The sequence below is a fragment of the Hemiscyllium ocellatum genome, chromosome 26, assembly GCF_020745735.1.
Source record: "Hemiscyllium ocellatum isolate sHemOce1 chromosome 26, sHemOce1.pat.X.cur, whole genome shotgun sequence".
Classification (NCBI taxonomy): domain Eukaryota; kingdom Metazoa; phylum Chordata; class Chondrichthyes; order Orectolobiformes; family Hemiscylliidae; genus Hemiscyllium; species Hemiscyllium ocellatum.
This window is the reverse complement of record NC_083426.1, coordinates 27,468,097-27,485,327: the sequence shown is the minus strand read 5'-3', so window position 1 is coordinate 27,485,327 and position 17,231 is coordinate 27,468,097.

Here is a 17,231-nt window from a genome sequence, read left to right as displayed (position 1 = left end):
CACTAATATAGATTACCAGCCCACTGACTCCCACAGTTACCTTGACTATACATCCTTAACACTTGCTTCCTGGAAGGATTCCATCCCATTTTCCTAGCTTCTCCATCTCCATCACATCATCCCACAGGGGGGCCTCCAAAATGTACACCTTGTTCATCGAAGGATTTCCTGCTACCATGGTTGACAGGGTTCTTAGCCATGCCTGACCCATCTCCCTTACTTCTGCCTTCACCCTTCTCGTCCTTTCCATAAATTCAATGCGGTTCCCTGGTCCTCATTTATCAACCCACCAGCTTTAACATCAAAAGGAGCATAAGCTACCATTTCTCTCACCTCCAGCAGATGCCATGACCAGACACACATTCCCCTCCTTCCATTGCCTGCCTTCTGCAGGGACTTTTCCCTCCAGGACACCTTGGTCCACTCCTCCTCCACTCCCTACATACCCCCATAAACTCACGGCACCTTCCCATGCAATCGCAGAAAGTGTGACATCTGCCTGCTTATCTTCTCCCTCCTCACTATACATGGTCCCAGATACACAATCAACTGAAACCACAATTTATCTGCACAATATTCAACCCAGTCTACTGTATTTGTTGCTCAAAATGTGGTCTCCTCTATATTGGGAAAAACATAGACTGGGTGACTGTTTTACGGAACATCTACACTCTGTACAAAATGATCCTGTGCTTCCAGTCTTAGCACAAGCCAAAAGAGCAGCATTAAACTTTCACCTGGTGATCCTATGGCCTCAACTTTTCAACATTAAGTTAATTAACTTGAGAACCTGATCACATCCTTCTATGTTTTGTATCCACCCCCATACCCTGGTCCTGTCACGCTCAATAGGACAAGAGGTTAGGGGCAAGGCACAAGCATGGATAGAGGACTTGCTGATTGCCACAAGACAGAGTGAGGATTAAGAGATTGTTTTCAGGGTGGCAGCCAGTGACTAGTGGAGTTCCACAAGGGTCAGTGTTGGGACCACATCTATTCAAGTTATACATTAACAATTTGGATGAAGGAACTGAGGACATTGTATCATCTGTAAACTTGGCAACAAAGATAATTAGTGTTGAGGTAGTGGGACAGCTGGAAAAGGATTTGGACAGGATAAGAGAGTGGGCAGATGTAATACAATGTAGGAAAGTGTGAAGTTACACACTTTGGAAGGAAGAAAGAGGCATAGACTATTTTCTAAATGTAGAAAGACTTCAGAAATCTGAAGCACAATGGATTTGGTAATCGGAGTTCCAAGATTTTCTCAAAGTTAACGCATAGGTTCAGTTAGCGGTTAGGAAAGTAAATACCATGTTAGCATTCATTTCCAGAGGGCGAGAGTACAGGAGCAGAGAATGTACTGCTGAGGCTGTATAAGGCTCTGGCCAGACTGCATCTGGAATACTATGAGAAATTTTGGGTGCTGTATCTAAGAAAGGATACACAGGCTTGGATGTGATCCAAAGGAAGTTCACAAGAATGATCCTGGGAATGAAGGGCTTGTCATATAAGAAGCAGTTGAGAATTCTAGGTTTCTACTCAGTGAGTTGAGAAAGATGAAGAGGGATCTTGTTGATGTTTGCAGAATACTGAAAGGCCTGGATAGAGTGGGTGTGGAGAAGATATTTCACTAGTAGGAGATTCTCAGACACGAAGACAATGCCTCTGAGTGAAGGAACAACCATTTAGAACAGAGATGAGGAGGAATTTCTTCAGCCAGAGGGTGATTAGTCTATGGAACTCATTGTTGCAGAAGGTTTTGGAATCCAAGTTATTGTGTACAATTAAGAGGAGGTAGATAGGTTGTTGATTAGTCAGGGAATTAAAGATTGTGGGGAATAGGCAGGAGAATGAGGTTGAAAAACATATCAGTCGTGAACAGATGATAAAGAAGAATTGATGGACTGAATGGCCTAATTCTGTTCCTGTATCTTGTGGTCTAAATGTTACTTTTATCACAACAAGTCTATTCTTACCCACTCTTAGTCTGATTTTCACCTGATATGATTTGCTTGCGACACAGCCGACCATTCTGTCTTATTCTTAGACTTCACTATCATTTATTTAGCTTTTCTTCTGTTCTGGCCTACCCATCAATAATCCCCTTTTCTGCACAGTCTTTTCATATATCTCTATCTGGTCTCCAGCTATTCACTCACCTCTTTCTCCAATGCCCCCAACCCCCTCTTCACCATAAATATTCTTTTCTCCAAGCTGATATTCTTTCTGATGAAGAGCTAGTGCACTTGAAATGTTAACTTTCGTTTTCTTCTCATCAATGCTGCCAGACCTGTTGGATTTTGTTGCTTGTGTCCCCTGCAACACAGGTCTGTGCTTCTTACGTGGCCTGCAAGTGGACTGGAGAGATATCTTGATGGTTGTGAGGAGTTGAGATATGTTGGATGCCAATATCTGTGGACAAGGGGTACATATATGGGGGTTGTGCCCAGAGATACTGTTTGGTATTTAGCAAATGGATGCTGATGATAGCCAATGGAGAGTTGAAGTCTCCAGGTACCCACACGGACATTCAAATCATGATTTCTTGATGTCTATCTTGTTCAACAGGTTAGCTAAGATAAGAATATCAAAATTAATGAGGGTAGTTGAGTATAATTACAAACCATATTCTTCTTAATTGATAACTCATTGCTGCCCAATAAGAAACTCACCACACCTCTCAACACAATCATTAAAAAATGCAATGAGTTGCATCAGAATGGGCATCACTGGACATCTCATTTAACTTTGCCAAACTCTTGTCATAGCCAATACCTCTCAGACCCTGATATCATGCTGCTTCTTGTATCTAATCAAAACAGATTTTGAGTTTTGCTCCTCCATTTAGTTATTATGATTGAATGTTATTGTACACAGTAGCTTAATAATAGAAGCAGTTTCTGAAACATAAAATGACATTAAACAAAACCAGAAGTTTCTGGAAAAGTTCAGCAGATCTGGCAACATCTGTGGAGACAATTAAAAGTTTATGTTTCAGATTGGGCAAGAAATGCTGAGTTGCAGGGATGGGCAGGACTGGCAGCTTAATGTTCCATGATACAAATGCTACAGGAAGGATAGAAAGGGAGGCAAGAGAGGAGGGGGAATGGCTTTTTGATAAGAGATAGCATTTCAGTTATGCTGAGGGAGGATATTCCTGGAAATACATCCAGGAAAATTATTTAGGTGGAACTAAGAAAGGGATGATTACCTTATTGGGACTGTATTATAGGCCCCCTAATAGTCAGAGGGAACTTGAGAAACAAAGGAGGTCTCAGCTATCTGTAAGAATAATAGGGTGGTTATGGTAGGGGATTTTAACTTTCCAAACATAGACTGGGACTGCCATAGAGTTAAGGGTTTAGATGGAGAGGCATTTGTTAAGTGCATACAAGACAATTTTCTGATTCAGTATGTGGATATACCTACTGGAGAAAGAAATTGCAGAAAGGCCAATTTTGATGGTATTAGGCAAGAACTTTCAAAAGCTGATTGGGGGCAGATGTTCACAAGGACGGCTGGAAAATGGGAAGCATACAGAAATGTCATGATGAGAATCCAGAGAAAGTATATTCCTGTTAGGGTGAAAGGAAAGGCTGGTAGGTATAGGGAATGCTGGATGACTGAAGAAATTGAGAGTTTGGTTAAGAAAAAGGAAGCAAGCATATGTAAGGTACGGACAGGATAGATCGTGTGAATCCTTAATAGAGTATAAAGGCAATAGGGGTATACTTAAGATGGAAATCAGGAGGGCAAAAAGGGGACATGAGATAGCTTTGGCAAAAAGAATTAAGGAGAATCCAACGGGTTATTACAAATACATTAAGGGCAAAAGGATAACTAGGGAGAGAATAGGGTCCCTCAAAGATCAGCAAGGTGGCCTTTGTGTGGAGCTGCAGAAAATGGGGGAAGATACTAAACGAGAACTTTGCGTCAGTATTTACTGTGGAAAAGGGTATGGAAGATATAGAAAGAAGTGAAATGATGGTGACACCTTGCAAAATGTCCATATTACAGAGGTGGAAGTGCTGGATATCTTGAAACACATAAAGGTGGATAAATCCCCAGGACCTGATCAGGTGTACCCTAGAAATTGTGAGAAGCTAAGGAAGTGATTGCTGTGCCTCTTGCTGAGATATTTGTATCATTGATAGTCACAGGTGAGGTGCTGGAAGACTGGAGGTTAGCTAATGTGGTGCCACTCTTTAAGAAGGGTAGTAAGGACAAGCTAGGGAACTATATACCAGTGCATCTGACGTTGATGGTGGGCAAATTGTTGCAGGGAATCCTGAGGGACAGGATGTACATGTATTTGGAAAGGCAAGGACTGATTAGGGATAGTCAGCATGGCTTTGTGTATGGGAAATCATGTCTCACAAACTTGATTGAGTTTTCTGAAGAAGTAACAAAAAGGATTGATGAGGGTAGAGCGGTAGATGTGATTTATATGGATTTCAGTAAGGCATTTGACAAGGTTCCCTATGGGAGACTGGTTTGCAAGGTTAAATCTTATGGAGTATATGGAGAACTAGTCATTTGGATATAGAACTAGCTCAAACGTAGGAAACAGAGGGTGGTGGTGGAGGAGGGTTGTTTTTCAGACTGGAGGCCTGTGACCGGTGGAGTGCCACAAGGATAGGTACTTGGTCCTCTGTTTTGTCATTTATATAAATGATTTGGATGCAAGCATAAGAGGTATAGTTAGTAAGTTTGCAGATGACACCAAAATTGGAGGTGTAGTGGACAGCGAAGAAGGTTACCTCAGATTACAACAGGGTCGTGCTCAGATAGGCCAACGGGCCGAGAAGTGGCAGATGGAGTTTAATTCAGATAAGTGCGAGGTGCTGCATTTTGGGAAAGCAAATCTTAGCAGGATTTATATACTTAATGGTAAAGTCTTAGAGAGTGTTGCTGAACAAAGACACCTTGGAGTGCCAGTTCATAGCTCCTTGAAAGTGGAATCGCAGGTAGATAGGATAGTGAAGGAGGGATTTGGTATGCTTTCTTTAATTGGGCAGAATGTTGAGTACAGGAGTTGGGAGGTCATGTTGTAGCTGTACAGACCATTGGTAGGCCACAGTTGGAATATTGCATGCAATTCTGGTCTCCTTCCTATCGGAAAGATGTTGTGAAACCTGAAAGGGTTCAGAAAAGATTTATGAGGATGTTGCCAGCGTTGGAGGATTTGAGCTATTGGGAGAGGCTGAACAGGCTGGGATGTCAGAGGCTGAGGGGTGACCTTATAGAGGTTTACAAAATCATGAGGGGTATGGGTAGGATAAATAGACCGTGTGGGCGGCACGGTGGCACAGTGGTTAGCACTGCTGCCTCACAGCGCTAGAGACCCGGGTTCAATTCCCGACTCAGGCGACTGACTGTGTGGAGTTTGCACATTCTCCCCGTGTCGGCGTGGGTTTCCTCCGAGTGCTCCGGTTTCCTCCCACACTCCAAAGATGTGCGGGTCAGGTGAATTGGCCATGCTAAATTGCCCGTAGTGTTAGGTAAGTGGTAAATGTAGGGGTATGGGTGGGTTGCGCTTCGGCGGGTCAGTGTGGACTTGTTGGGCCGAAGGGCCTGTTTCCACACTGTAAGTAATCTAAAAAAAAACAAAGTCTTTTCCCCAAAGTCGGGGAGTACAGAGCTAGAGGGCATAGGTTTAGGATGAAAGGGGAAAATATAAAAGGGACCTAAGGGGCAACTCTTTCACGCAGAGGTTGGTATGTATGGAATGACCTGCCAGAGGAAGTGTTGGAGGCTGGTACAATTGCAACATTTAAAAGGCATTTGGATGGTTATATGAATAGGAAGGGTTTGGAGGGATATGGGCCGGCGGCTGGCAGGTGAGACTAGATTGGGTTTGGATGGCTGGTTGGTATGTATGGGTTGGACCGAAGTGTCTGTTTCCATGCTGTACATCTCTATGACTCTATGAACAACTCATATTTCAGGAAGCAATAAAAACATTTCAAATTATCAGCATTATAATGTGGTAATGGTCGAGGATTTTAACTTTCCAAGCATAGACTGGGACTGCCATTGTGTGAACTATTTAGATGGAGAGGAATTTGTTAACAGTGTACAAGAAAAAAATCTGATTTGGTATCTGGATGTGCAAAACTTGACCTACTCTTGGGAAATAAGGCAGGGCAGGTGAGTGAGATGTCAATGGGGGAGCACTTTGTGGCCAACGGCCATAATCCTATTAGTTTTAAAATAGTGATGGAAGTGGATAGAATGGTTCTGGACTTCAACAGTTTCCTCATTTCCCCTTCCCCCACCTCACCCTCGTTCCAAACTTCCAGCTCAGCACTGTCCCCATGACTTGTCCTACCTGCCTATCCTCTTTTCCACGTACCCACTTCACCCTCCCCCCTGACCTATCACCTTCATCCCCATTCACCTATTGTACTCCATGCTACTTTCTCCCCACCCCCACCCTCCTCTCACTTATCTCTCCACCCTTCAGGGTCTCTGCCTGTATTCCTGATGAAGGGCTTTTGCCCGAAACATCGATTTTCCTGCTCCTCGGATGCTGCCTGAACTGCTGTGCTTTTCCAGCACCACTCTAATCTAGTCTCTGGTTTCCAGCATCTGCACTCATTGTTTTTACCTGGTTCTAAAAATTGAAGTTTTAAATGGGAGGAAGGCCAATTTTGATGGTATTAGGCAAGAACTTTCAAAAGCTGATTGGAGGCAGATGTTTGCAGATAAAAGGATGTCCAGAAAATAGAAAGCCTTCAAAACTGAGATAATGAGAGGCCAGTGACAGTATATTCCTGTTAGGGTGAAAGGAAAGGTAGGGAATGCTGGATGACTAGAGAAATTGAGGTTTTTGTTTAGAAAAAGAAGGAAGCATATGTCAGGTATAGACAGGAATAGATCGAGTGAATCTTTAGAAGAGTATAAAGGCAGTAGGAATATACGTAAGAGGGAAATCAGGACGGCAAAAAGGGGACGCAAGATAGCTTTGGCAAATAGGGTTAATGTGAAGCCAAAGGGTTTTTATGAATACATTGAAGACAAAAAGGCAACTAGGAAGAGAAAAGGGCCCCTCAAAGATCAGGAAGGCAGCGTATGTGTGGAGTCACAGAAGGTGGGGGAGATACTAAACAAGTATTTTGCATCAGTATTTACTATGGAGAAAGATAGATGGTGACACCTTGAAAAATGTCCCTATTTCAGAGGAGGAGGTGCTGGATGTCTTGAAATGAATAAAAGTGGATAAATCCCCAGGACCTGAAAAAGGGATAGCCTAGAACTCTTTGAGAAGCTAGTGAAGCGATTGCTGGGCCTCTTGCTGAGATATTTGTATCATCGATAGTCACAGGTGAGATGATGGAAGACTGGAGGTTAGCTAACGTGGTGTCACTATTTAAGAAAGATGGTAAGGAAAAGCCAGGGAAATAGAGACTAGTGAGCCTGACATTGGTTGTGGGCAAGTTGTTGGAGGGAATTCTGAGGAACAGGACTTACATATATTTGGAATAGCAAGGACTGATTAGGAACAGTCAACATGGCTTTGTGCAGGCGAAATCATGTCTCATGAACTTGATTGAGGTTTTTGAAGAAGTAATAAAGAGGATTTATGAGGGTGGGGCAGTGAACTTAATCTATATGGACTTCAGTAAGGCGTTCAACAAGGTTCCTCATGGGAGACTGGTTAGCAAAGTTAGATCTCATGAAATACAGGGAGAAGTAGCCATTTGGATACAGAACTGGCTCGAAGGTAGAATTCAGAGGGTGGCGATGGAGGGTTGTTTTTCAGACTGGGGACCTATGACCAGTGGTGTTCTACAAGGATAGGTGCTCGGTCCACCAGTTTTTATCATTTATATAAAGTGATTTGGATGTGAACAAAGGAGGTTTTGTTTGTAAGTTTGCAGATGATACCAAAATTGGAGGTGCAATGTACAACAAAGAAGGGTACCTCAGATTACAACGGGATCTTCATCAGATGGACCAGTGGGCTGAGGAGTGGCAGATGGAGTCTAATTTAGATAAATATGAGGTGCTACATTTTGGAAATACAAATCAGAGCAGAACTTATACACTTAATGATAAAGTCCAGGAGAGTGTTGCTGAACTCAGAAACCTTGGAGCGCAGGTTCATAGTTCCTTGAAAGTAGAATCGCAATTAGATAGGATAGTGAAGAACGCGTTTGTTATGCTTTCTTTTATTGGCCAGAGCATTATGTATTGGAATTGGGAGGTCATTTTGCAGTCATATAGGACATTGGTTAGGCCACTTTTGGAATATTGTGTGCAATACTGGTCTCTTTCCCAGCAGAAGGATGTTGTGAAACTTGAAAAGGACTCAGAAAAGATTTACAAGGCTGTTGCCAGTGTTGGAGCATTTGAGCTGCAGGGAGAGGCTGAATAGGCTGGGGCTGTTTTCCCTGTATTGTTTGATACTGAAGTTTATGAAATCATGAGGGATATGGATAGAATAAATAGACAAGGTCTTTTCCCAGGGGTGGGGGAGTCTAGAACTAGAGGGCATAGGTTTAGGGTGAGAGGGGAAAAATATAAAAGGGACCTAAGGAGCAATTTTTTCACACAGGGAGTGGTCTGTATATGGAATGAGCTACGAGAGGAAGTGGTAGAGGCTGGTACATTTGCAACATATAAATGGCATCTGAATGGGTATATGAATAGAAAGGGTTTCGAGCGATATGGGTCAAGTTCTGGCAAATAGGACTAGATTAGGTTGGATTATCTGGTCAGCATGAATGAATTGGATTGAAGGATCTGTTTCTGTGCTATACATCTCTATAGCTCTATCTGGATTTCCTGCTGAACGGCGAATGCCTAAAACAGCGATTCTCTTGCTCTTTGGGTGCTGCCTGACCAGCTGCACTTTTCCAGCACAACACTCTCAACTCCGATCTCCAGCATCTGCATTCCTCATTTTCTCCTGGCTTATTTATGCTCAGGGCAAAGTCTGATTTGTTATTTTGATATTTTTGCTGTGCATCAGACAAAATGATAACATTAGGAGAATGACCCTTCCGAGGAAGGGTCCAGCATTTCTTGCTCACCTTCAGTTGTTCTGTAGAAGGTAATGGTGGCTGTCTTCTTGAACTGCTTGTTGGTACACGCAGAGTGCTGACAGGCAGAACTGCCAGATTTTCTAGCACAGCAGCAGAGAAGGTAGGAAACTGTAATTCCAAGTCAGGATGGTGTGGAGCTCAAAAGGGAAATTGCAGGTGCTGGTGTTACCATTCATCTTGTTCTTCTAGTTGGTAGAGGTCACAGAAAGTGTTGTCAAAAGTGCCTTGGCAAATTACTGCAGTTCCTCTGGATTGTACACTGTTGCCTCCGTGAGCCAATGGAGCAATATTCATTGAATAGTTCTGTTTCATACATTGTGTTTTTCATGTTAAAATTAATAAACCATAATTATCTTCACAGCCTGCCGACCTCTGTGTTCACATTGCCAATATATTCTCACAGCAGGCGAAACTGCATGTTGGCGACAGAAACTTGCAAATTCTGTTTCATAACGTGTACTTCAACAAGAGCTTGTATCTTTCAGCTGCATTGTTTTCTTGTTTTTGCTTTCAGTCAGAACTGACCTTTATTTTGCTACTAACATGCACTCTGGACCAACGCTTTGTGTCTTCTTTATCACTATTATCACTTCTATTGCCTGTTATTCTCTGACAGCTTTGATCTCTAATTTCAATTGCCCTCTAATCTTTTCCTGACCTTCTATTTTGTCCCACTTGACTCTCTCCGTTTTTTCAACAGTGTAAAACCCATCACATTTCCACCTCTCTTCAATTCTGAAGAGGAATCATAGTGAACTTAAAAGCAGATCAATCAGAACCTGTGGAAAGAGGAAAAATATGAATGTTTTATTCTATATGATAATATCTTTAACATTATGAAAGCTTTAAAATATTTAACATACTTAAAGCACTCCACAGAAGCACTGTACAGAAAATTACACTATACAGACATAGGAACAGGGGTAGGCCAATCAGCCCCACTGTAGGTGCTGGAGATTAGAGTCGAGAGTGTGGTGCTGGAAAAGCACAGCAGGTCAGGCAGCATCCGAGGAGGAGGAGAATTGACATTTTGGGCAAAAGCACTTCATCACACTTCCTGATGAAGGGCTTTTGTCCAAAACGTCAACTCTCCTGCTCCTCAGATACTGCCTGACCTGCTATGCCAATCAACCCCTTGAACCTGTTCCACCATTTAATAAGATCATGGCTGATCTGTGGCTGAACTCTAAATGCCTGCTTTGGGTCAATATCCCTTGATATACTTGCTTAATAAAAATTTGTCTATCTTAGATTGAAATTTCACAATTGAATTAGCATTGACCACCATTTGAGGAAGGGTGTTCCAAACCTCCACTGCTCTTTGTGTGTGGAAGTGCACACATACAGGTATGCACATATAATGTTTGATCAAAGATTAAAAAAAAACTTAACTGAAAAGTGTTATGACTGAGCAAAGAATGGTAGAGAGATGGAGATATTGTATGAACTTCAGGACTTCAGCAGCTGAAGGAACAATACCTGATACTGAAATAATTCAAATTGAGATTGCTGAATAAGTCAAAATTGGAAGAGTCCAGATGCAGATATAGTGGATTTCAGGCTGGAGGAGATTACAAGAAAAAAAGGACGGGCAAAGCAATGAAAAGATTTGAAGTTAAGGGACAGAATTTTGAAATTAAACATGGCTGGAGATAAATTAGAGAACACTGGTTTCGAAGGGGAAGAGGTTTGGTGTGAGTGTAGACAAATGCAAAAAGTGGTTTGGATTACCTTAAGTTTATGGAGGGTCAGAGATGAGACATCAGATAGGAGTACATTGGAATAGTCAACTCTAAACATAACAAAGCCACGAGACAAGGGTTCAGCAACAGGTGACCAGAGGCAAATCTAGCTGCTATTATGGAAGTGGAAATAGTTGTTCTCAGTTATGGTGAAAATATGTAATTGTGAGCTTATCTGGAGTCAAATGGGAAGGTTGTGAATAGATCCATTCAGTCTGTCAGACTGCCACAGAGAGGGGTGGAGTTGATAGCTCAGGAATGGAGTTTGGAGTGAAGATGTTCGTGACAGTAAAGCTGAGTGTCATCAGTCATTTCTTTTGAATGTTGCCCTCATGTGGTGAGGATGGTTGATCTGGACATTAATTCCTGAGAATGGAACAATCACTGGAATGGAAAGGAGACCTGGGAAGGTTGCTCCCTGGATCCCTCACTGATATCTTGTTGTGAGATCTAACAGGCTGCAGCAAAGTAGTCTTCACTATGGATAGAAAGAAGAGGTCAGCCTCTCAAACTAAGTAGGTGTGGAAGGAAATGGCTCAGGAAGTGAGCAGAAGGACTATATGTCTTCTGAAATGGAGAAAGTGCACCAAGACATCCCAGACCCTCAGATGTACTGACAGGTGAGTGGGATGACACATTCAGATGCTAAGCCGATAGGGACTTTTCTTGTACTCTCCTGCTCAGCACTGCTCAGATTCCTACACCTTGCAGTTGTTCTCATTCAACTCCCTCTTTCTTGCACCTCCATCTGAACAACAAGCACTCACACCCATCCTCTCATTGAAACTATCTCACACCTATATCCCAGAGTCACGCTATTTCCTCCCACCCTTTTCCACACGATCCATTTGTCGTAAGTACATCTCTCTGTTTTCTCTCTTTACAGAGGAAGAGGTCACAGAACTCAAGAATGAAGCAGCAGACCTGAGGCGGGACCCTTACAATGGCACATATCTTGATGCCTATTTGCAACGTGTCCTCACCTGTTTCACTGGAAAGGAGTTCTTGTTTTGGGGGGGGTGACAGGTATTGCCAATGATCTCCTGTGAAAGAATCATGGGTCATTGATGTTTACTCATGTTGAGAGATTACCTGTAGACTTTGAGTTGGGGCTTATAACTCTTGAACTCCATCTCTCTACAAAGTGGTATGTGGCTGAAGAGAAGGCAGTTCATGCTGCCCTTGGCTAGTATTACTCCTGCTGCTTGAGGTGTTGTTGGCTTTGTTGTTGCTGACTCTCTTGCTTTTCATCAGATGTCCATGGTAGAGCTTCATGAGTTGCTTCCAAACAGCATTGAAGGTCCAAACCAGGGAAGTGCAGCTTATGGTAAGTGAAGTCCAGTACAAGAGAACTGATTTCCAGGAAGTTGACAATCATCTGTCAAGCCGTGAAAGATCTCTCCATATGGGCACGGCTGCACCTTTTTCATTTCATTGTGTGGAGACTTCCCAGCCAGTCAGAGTCACTGAAGAAGCACCTCCTGTTATGTTTTCACCTTGTTGACTCTGGCAAGTTTTACATAATTTAGAAATCTGCATAATGGTTGTCAAAACTGAAATTCTGAGTGAGTGAAATCCTTATGTACTCAGGAATTCAAATATTTACATTTATATTATTAAAATAATATTAGTAAAACAATTATTACTAAAGTAATTATCAAGTGATTACAGGCAGCACAATGACTCACTGATTAGCACTGTTGCCTCACAGCACCAGGGACTAGGGTTTGATGCCAGCCTTGGACGACTGGGTACAGAGTTTGTACATTCTCCCATATCCACGTGGGTTTCCTCTTGGTGCTCTGGTCTCCTCCCATAGTCCAAATTTGTGCAGGTCAGGTGGATTGGCCATGATAATGTGGTCTGTAGCATCCAGGTATGTGTAGGTTAAATGGGTTAGTGATGGTAAGTGCAAAATTATGAGGAAAGGGTGGGGCCTGAGTCTGGATGGGATGCTGTTTAAAGGGTTGGTGGGCTGAATAGCCTTTTCTGCACTATAGGAATTCCATTCTATGAACAATTCCCTGAATATTTTTTGCTAGTCTGCCAACATATCGAATTAAATGAGGAAGTGCATGGCATTATCTGGGGTTCTGAACCTGATGCACTTTTTAGGCCTGTAACATCTCCTGCATGGATCCAGATCTACAGTATGTTGACAGTTAGATGTCTCTGAGATTTGATACAACTAGATGAGGGAGAGAAATAGTTTTTCATCTTTTTAAATCGCTCTTGGCTGGTTGCAACAAATCCTTTTATGTTCTTATTAGCATACAGCTCTATCACACATCATTTAAAGATGCAATTAACTGGATCAGACTCGTCAATTACAAGGATTTCTTGAATAAAAGAATGAGAAATTTTATTAACTACACATCCTGAGAAAAAATAAATAAAAATGTGACATCAAATATACACACAAATGCAGATAGTCAATTTGAAGGAAGATTATCTATTACAGACGGGAGTATAATAGTTGGATCGTTTAGAAGTGCTGAGACTCCTTGGAATTGAAAACAGTAGAAAAAGAGTAGTCGTGGAAAGTTTAGCACTTTTAAAATCTCTTTACGGAGTATGAATTGAGATATAATTTGATCAGGGTTCTAACTTTATGTCTATTGATTTCCAGGAAACGATTAACAGGTTGGCTATAAAACCATTGAAGTCAAGTGTGTATCATCTGCTAAATATATACACACACATATATATATGACAAGGCTAATATCTGAAAGTTCAATGTAATGTTTTGAAGATTTAAAAATATGACAGATCTAGTGATTGTTTACCTACCTGGAGAAGTACACATCATCTCTGTTACATTAGCTTGACAACCTGATTGTTATGTTGCTTGTTCTTACTTAATATAACCACATTGTCATCATCATAGATTTCTCGTATACTCAGTTTGTGCATGATTGGTGTGCCATATATTGTAAAAGAGAAAAAACAGAGCTGGATTCTATTAAATTGCATGATTAGTAATGACAGCATGATCTGCATATTTTAGAAACCTTTTCTGAAATCTATGTATTTATATTTTTATCTCACACTCATTTATCTATCATAGTTTTGGCAGTTTATCTCCTCCTTGTTCATTTTGTGTTGCCTTCATTCTCCTCTGGCTTTGAAAAAAGAATATCCTGTGTCAGAATGGTTAGATAAATCATTGCTGGGGAAGGTTATTTGCACTTGCCTTCTGAGCATAAGGTTTTGGAGATAATTCCTTCTCAATCAGTGATATATGAAAATGCAGCAAAGCTTTATGAAATGTTGACCTCCTGCTCCTTCGATGCTGCCTGACCTGTTGTGCTTTTCCAGCTCCACACTTTTTGACTCTGATTCTCCTGCATGTGCAGTCCTTACTTTCTCCTTATATAAAAGTATGGCTTTGTTTCTCATCATGTAATGATCACTGATTTGAAAGTATTCACTGTTCATTCTGCTAGATCGTTTGAATGTGGATAATGTGGTAACACTATGATATGAGTCACTTTCCACTTAGTGACACATAATAAAGTTGTTTGCCAGTGTACTGTGGTCTGTTGTCAGGTACTATCAGATCTAGAATTCCAAATAACATGAAAATAGCATTTATGGTGTCAGCAACAGTTGAGATTGCTGTATTGTTAAATTGGCAAACATTGAAAATTTGAAGAAATAAATCTGGAAAAGGATATTTGCCTTCCCTGTGCTCTGTGAATAGACCCAGTGTTTTTTTTTGTCTGAGGCATAGATGGAATATTGTGTGGATGTAGAGAGTTCCTCCACTGCTATGGGTGAAGTGCTTGAAAAGCCTCACACATGCATTCATGACTCATTAAATATCCTGATTCATCCTTGCCCAATACATAGATTAATGTGCCAGCCATCTCCTGCATTCAATACTTATGCGTCACTAGTGTAATACAGACATGATGTTTTATTTTAATGTCTTTGCTATTAGGACTTCTTTGTACTTGAAAATAACTGTGTGATACACCAATTTCATTTCTGTATGGCCAAAATAACAATACTTCTGAAGTACTTCCTGCTGGTGTCAGGCCATCTCTGAATAATAGCCCTTTGCAACTCTTGTAGTAGCTTATCTTGGGTAATTGCCAATTATAACCGTTTACTGTAGATCTGGGCAAAAAGTAACAGATAACTTTTTGATATCTGCGAATTCATTGTGTAGAGCATCAATGTGTAGATCAAGGGAAATATCTTGGTCTTTTGTGTGGAAGTGTACTCTGCTCAGTGTGTCAAATATTTGTACCTGGCTTATATCTCACTTTAAATCAGATCAGTGACTGATTCGATTGAATCATGTGTGGCCTCTTCCACTACATCAACATAGTTTGAATCTCCTGAGTACTGTTTATACATTCTGGTAGACCTGCCACTGCTAGACCTTTAATATCTATAAGGAAGTAAATTTCAGGAAGCAAAGAATAAACTTGCAAATTGGCTTTGCCGTGTGATTTTATCAATGCATGGAATTAGTGATATATCATAACTTTTAGACTGTTTCAGTGGGCAACAGTGCTGAGGCACATGTCTTTCAGAACTCTTAGTGGCAATAACTCCTATGCTGATTCAAGCTTTTGATATGTGTTATCTGCCATTTTATAACTTATCATATTAATGTTTGTGAAAACCTCTGAATGCCTTATATTGTCACAATGGTGTATTAGGGTAACAATGTGGAATGCTTGCATAGCTTTTGAAATTGACCTTTCATTTGGCCAACCCTAAACTTCATAGATAAGGTTTCAGTTGTTCACCTTCTTAACACTTCCCTTGATACCCTTGTTGTGGTGTTGGTCACCTATATTATTATGGCACTTTGTTCTTTGGTTTTGCAATTGAAGTTTCTTCAGATGCATGCCCAATATCCCTTGGTACCAACATTTTACAGATATCAAAAAAAGCTGGACATCTTCTGGGTAGGTGCAACAAACTGCATCAATTCTAGATTTTGTTGATTTGAGGCACTTTGCTGACATCAGCAACAGTATTGTTTGCAAATAAAGCTTGCAGTTTTTGGGGCAACTAAAATATGTATGCTTGCCACTATGGCTTCAATTTACATCCATCCTTAAGTACAATAATACAGTAATAGTATGGTCCTTTCTTCCTGACCCAAAGATCCTTCCTAAAGGCTATAATTTTTGTATAGGCAATGACTAATTCAATGAAATTCTCTGACAGTGCAGAAGAGGCCCTTCAGTCCATTGAGTCTGCACTGACAGGTCACAAACACTTGACTTTCAACCTAATCCCATTTCCCAGTATTTTCATGTTCTGATGTGCCAATTGCTCATCTAGGTATTTTCTGAAGGATGTGAGGTAATATGCCTCTACCACCCTCCGAGGCAGCACATTCCAGATTGTTATTACCTTCTGAGTAAAAAAAGACTTGCTTCACATTCCTGTCTAAACCTCCTGGCCTTCACCTTGAACATTTTCCCCTTTGTAACTGACCCCTCAACTAAGGGGAATAGCTGTACCTTATATATTCTGTCTATGTACCTCATAATCTTGTACATCTCCATCAGATCACTCCTCAGATTTCTCTGTTCCAACAAAAACAACACAAGCCTATCCAACCATGCCTGATAAACAAAATTCTTCTGCACCCCCTCCAGTTCAAACAAGTCTGTCCCACTCCTCTTCAGAAAGGTCACACTCATGATCTTTTTAGTCCTAGAATCTATATGACTGAGTTTGAATATGTAAATGCAGAACTTAATTTTTACCTTGACGTGGTCTATGAGAACTTTACACATCTCTTCTGGAGCTCTCTGATAGACAGTAGAAATACCAGACATTCATTCTGTGAAACCCATCCTTACCAATAGTAAGATCAATCTTTAAAGCTTTTCTTTAGAATCATCTATCCTTCAATCTGTAACATAGATTTGTATGCATTAGATTAGATTAGACTTACAGTGTGGAAACAGGCCCTTCGGCCCAACAAGTCCACACCGACCCGCCGAAGCGCAACCCACCCATACCCCTACATTTACCCCTTACCTAACACTACAGGCAATTTAGCATGGCCAATTCACCTGACCCGCACATCTTTGGACTGTGGGAGGAAACCGGAGCACCCGGAGGAAACCCACGCAGACACGGGGAGAACGTGCAAACTCCACACAGTCAGTCGCCTGAGTCGGGAATTGAACCCGGGTCTCAGGTGCTGTGAGGCAGCAGTGCTAACCACTGTGCCACCGTGCCATTGTTTGATCAGTTGAATTATAGCTAAGATGCCCATTCCACAATCCATCTACAAATCAATCTTAAATGCTAGATTGTAGATTTAAGCCACATCACTTAGTTTCTTACTTTCTGCATGGTTAAAAAATGGTTCTTTCCCCACTAGCAGAAGACCCTTCAGCTGTTGTCTGAGAGAGATTGTTATTTTAGTATCACCGATAAACAGAGCATACTACTC